Here is a 5,270-nt window from a genome sequence, read left to right on the forward strand (position 1 = left end):
CTGAATCCTGTTGGTTAGTTCCAGTTAGAAGACATCCATTGAATTACTTTTTGAATGGAAAGCCAATACATAAGTAGCAACAAACATTATATTCCCTTCACACATATAAAATTTAGTTTAATTACAGTAGATATTTTAGCTTTGTAACAATTAACTTGTCTTTTGTCAGAAAGCTAAGACATTTTTATTTAAGCAAGTGTTTAATATACAGTATAATACCAGGGTGGTTTTTATGGAGCTTGTGTGTTTCAGTCATGTCTTTTCATTTTTGTATATGGTTATGTAATTTTTAGATGATTTTCACTGTTTTAAATTTTATTGTAATTAAAAAAATGTTTTAATCTGTGAGCCGGCTTGGGTCCCATCTGAGAGAATGGTGGCATACAAATGAAATAAATACAATATACAATAAATATTAATTAAATGGACTGTTTCTTACTTTCTTATTTCTGTCTTTACAGCAAAGGTGGTGAGGCAGGTGGGAGACCATTTTTGCAGTTGCTCCCCACTCACACAGTTTTGGAAGGTGAATATATGCACATAATTTCAGATATTGGTTTTGGCTTGCAAATAAATAAAAACCAACTTGAATTTGGGGGGTCAGGGCTTCTTGGGGGGGGGTCTCTAAAGGATTTCCAAGTGGTTTCAAGGGACACAAGAATGGGGTTTAGGGGTGGCATGCAGCCTGCAGAATACATTTTCTGCATTTCTGTACAATCTAAAATCCAACACAGGAGAAACAACAAAGGAAGAAAGGACCACATTTATTTAGGGGATTATCACACAGAGGCTTACTGTGCTTAAATTGCTAGCAAAACGCTTCAGAAGTGTGAAGCTGTGATAGTCGGTCATACTTCTGAAGCATCATTGAAACATCCCCTCACCTCTCCTTTCAGTAAAGCATTTGCGGAGCAGCCATTTCTTAATAATGGAAGTTCCCCTTATTGAAGAAATAGCTGCTCTGTGAACACTTTGACGATGGAAGAGGAGAGGGGATGCTTCAGTGACGTTTCAGAAGTGCAACCGGCTATCACACTTTCACACTTCTGGAGTGTTTTGATGGTGATTTAAGCATGGTAAGTGTCGGGTGTTATAATCACCATAGAGGTTGGCAAAATAATGTTTGGACCACAACACCTTGAATTCCTCAGCTAGCATGGTTGCTGATCATGTTGGCTGAGGAATTCTAGGTGCAGTAGTTAAAACCAAACCAAACCAAAACCCAAGCTCTGTATTTATTCTGAAAAGCTTTTGCTGAGCTGCTTCACATTTGTTTTAATAGTCTCTAAGGAGTTTATCACACTGGGGCTAATTTCGACATTAAAAAGGGATTATAGTGCATTTAAAGCATCTCGCAAATAAAATGAAAATGGCGAGTAATTGCGTGAATGATGATCACACACAATTGCGCAGATAAAAGGATATCGGAAATGCATTGTCGTTGAAATCCCAAAAGTAAAAAAATGTGTGTTAATGCCCCTTTCTGACCACTTGAATGGAGGGTTTTGTGTGATGTCGTGTGAAATCTTTTTGTGTAATTACACCATTTTCCCAGGATATTCACGGGATAAAGCTCCCAATCTCATTCATGTGATAAACTCCTAAGACTGCACGGCCAGCATCTCTAAGAACCCTTGTCCTCCACTGCTCTGCTTAGTTCCTGTAAACTCATACCTGTGACCTCCTTAAGAGTCCATCCATTTAGCATGCAGCCTTCCTCTCTTTCTGCTTCCCTCCACCTTTCCTACCATTATTTTTTCCAATGAGTCTTGCCTTCTCATGATGTGTCTGAAGTATCACAGACTATTTTGCCATCTTGGCCTCCAGGGAGATTTCTGGCTTGATCTGCTGTAGGACCCATATGTTTCTCTTTTTGACTGTCCACAGGTCTTCAGCACTCTTCTCTAGCATCACATCTCAAAAGGATTGATTTTCTTCCTGTCTTCTTTCTCAACTGTCCAGCTCTCACATCCATACATGGTAATAGGGTATAAATGGCTTGTATGATTCTAACTTTTGTTCTCAGTTGTACATCTTTGCATTTCAGGATCTTTTCTAGTTCTTTCATAGCCACCCTTCCCATTCTTAATCTTCTTCTGATTTCCTGGCTGCAATCCCTATTGCTATCAGTGTTTGATTCCAGATATGAGAATTCTTTTACTATTTCTATTACCTAATTGTTTAGGTTTAATCTGTGTAAATTCTCCATGGTCGTTGTTTTTGTTTTCTTTACTTCAACATTAAGTCTGCCTTTGAGCTTTCTTCCTTGATCTTTCTTAGTAGTTGTTCCAGGGCAGTTAACAACAACAACAACAACAACAACAAGACAGCCATTGGAATCATTATAGAGTGTTCTATGATGGCACATTTTTTATTCCCAGTCATGTCTCTCTGATAGTTTTAATTTGCATGTATTTTTTTTAGAAGTCTGCAAGGAACTGCAACTTCTTCATTATAGAAATCAAATACTCCTCCTCTCCCGATGCATAAATGCTCCAAATCAGTGCAAGCTTATCTTTACGATAAATCAGTCCTGTCCTTTCTTTAATCTTTACATTAATTGGTTTCAGTCCCTCCTATTGTTGCACCACCAGTGACACTGCTGAACTTTTATCTGTAGGATCAGCCTCCAGAAAAAAAAAACGCTGATAGGTCTGTTTACTTGAACAGGCAGCAATGCGGTCCCAAGAGGCACGAAAATAAAGTTGCAAATGGAGCAGAGCTTGTGTAGCTGATACCTTGGGGGCCTGCTGTTATAAAGGGGCAGCTCTCTTGGGAACCAGTGAAGACAAAGCAGCATGCACTATAGGCATCTCTGTGTGAATTTTCTCAGTGTACCTAGACTCCACTGCAGTCATGTGAGCTTTGTTCACCAACCTTTTTCTCTTTTCAGTTGTCAGTATTAGCACCACAAGTGACTTCTGACTTCATGGGAACCAGAAGGGGAAGGGAGTGAGTCATTGCTCTTTTAAGCCACATAAGCGGTCTCTCATGGCATGGCTTTTAAAGGCAACACAAAGAACTGGATCTATATGGGTTCCTCCCAGCCAGATGCTGAATTCTCTTATGGGAGAAGCTGACCGTGCTCCATTCCCACAGAAATCAATTGGGGCTCATCGTATACTTCAGAGTTCAAGCCCTATGGGGGAAAAACAGCTTATCCTGTTGAAGAAACAACTGTGCAATAATATACTTTATTTCTTTTTTGATGTTGCAAATGACAAATGCAACTTTGCAATGTCATAAGGAAGGCAACTGTTGTAATGCTTGCTTTTCTTCTTTCTAAACATGCCATCTTGAAATGCATGTTAATTTTTTTAAATATAATACACAGTCTTCAGGTACATACCAGCAATGGTATATGTGCCATTGATAAAGAAAAAATAACATAAAATCACTACAGGACCAAGAGGGATGAAATATCTAAGAGATTTGATGCATAGCATAATCCTATATATATGTAACCAGAAATATATCCCACTGTACAGCTGGTGTGGTGTGGCGTTTTGAGTGTTGGACTATGACACTAGGAGGCCAGGGTTCAAATCCCTGCTTGGCCATGGAAACCCACAAAGTGACCCTGTGCAAGTCATATTTTCTCAGGTTCAGAGGCAGGCAATGGCAAACCAGCTCTGAATAAATCTTACCAAGAAAACCCTATCATGGGGTCACCATGAATCAGAACAGGCTTGAAGGCCTATAACAACAATGACAACAAACATCCTACTGCATTCAGGATATATTGAGAGCATCAGCTTTTGTAGGGAAGAGCACCCTATTGTTTGACTCTAACTCCCAGACAACATAATCATTGGTCAGGAATACTGGGAGTTGCAGTCTATATGCAGTCTAGAAGGAGCCCTGGTGGCGCTTTGGTTAAATGCTGGTACTGCAGTCACAATGTTGTAAGTACGATTCTAGAAGAGAGCTCCAAGGTCCATTCAGCCTTCCATCCTTTCATAGGTCAGTAAAATGAGTACCCAGCTTGTTGGGGGCAATTGGCTTACACATTTTAAACCACTTAGGGAGTGTTCGTTCATGGGTAAGCAGTATAGAAATGTATTTGCTATTGCTATAATAAAATGTGAAGAACAATAGGGTCCCTAATCTTGGCATAATTAATTAGATACACATAACACAGCCATTCTTTTCTGAATAATATAAGAGGATGCCATGATATAGACATAAAAAGATTTCTACCTCCTCCTCCTCCTTCTTCATTTTTTACCACTTTTTCCCCAGTTTGGAAACCCAAGGGAGTTGACTCTCAACCTCACCCTATTGATTGATTGAATGATTGTTTTTAGATTGTATATTGTATTTAGTGCTCTTGGTTTTATCTATTTTATGATGTGTTTTGTAATTGGTTTTAAACTCTATGTAAACTGCTTTGATCTTTTTGGAAAAGCAGTATATAAATAAATTTTATTATTATTTATTATTATTAAGGTAGTTTAAAACATTTAAAGCAGACATAATTAAAAATACATAGTATACAAAAGTTAGAAGGAATTAAACTGTCAGAAGATTAAAACCAGTTAAGAACATAAATCATTTTTTAAAAATCCAAGACATTTTTGTTGTGTGCCTTCAAGTTGCTTCCAACTTATGGCAACCTACCATGGGGCTTTTTTTGCAAGTTTCTAGAGAGGAGGTTTGCCTTTGCCATCCTCTGAGACTGAGAGATTGTGATTTGCCTAAGGTCACCCGGTGGGTTTCAACCACCTTGAATCCTATTGTGGGAGAAAGGCAGGATATAAATCTTTGAAATAAAATTTTAAAAACGTATGGCTGGGATTCCAGAATCCACTGCCATGCTGGCTTATTATACAGCACATTATATAAAGTCCTTTTTCTCCTACAAAAAGTAATTTTCAAATGCCTGCCAAAACATAAAGGTCTCCAACCTACCTGCAGAAAGATAAGGAGGGTGCCAGTCTACTTCTGTGGGAAGGAAGTTCCAAAGTCTGGGAGCAACCACTGAGAAGACTCTCCTTTATTCCTAGCAGGTGTATCTGTGGGAAGGAGAGAAAGCCCTCTTCAGAAGATCTTAAAAAAATGAGCAGATTTATATGAGTAAGAATGAAATATGGTCATTAAATCAAACACAATGACCTAAATCCTACTGTTATTCCTGGCTATACCAGTCACGTTGAATCAATTGGATACCAATGCACTGACTTACTGCTAAGCAATTGATTCAATCAGTCCGCTCTAGGTTAAAATTAACCAACAGGTTTCCAGGCAAGAATGGAATATGTTATCCAAGA

This window comes from Sceloporus occidentalis, unplaced genomic scaffold (assembly GCF_023333645.1).
Source record: "Sceloporus occidentalis isolate IW3139 unplaced genomic scaffold, rSceOcc1.0.p SCAF_6, whole genome shotgun sequence".
Classification (NCBI taxonomy): domain Eukaryota; kingdom Metazoa; phylum Chordata; class Lepidosauria; order Squamata; family Phrynosomatidae; genus Sceloporus; species Sceloporus occidentalis.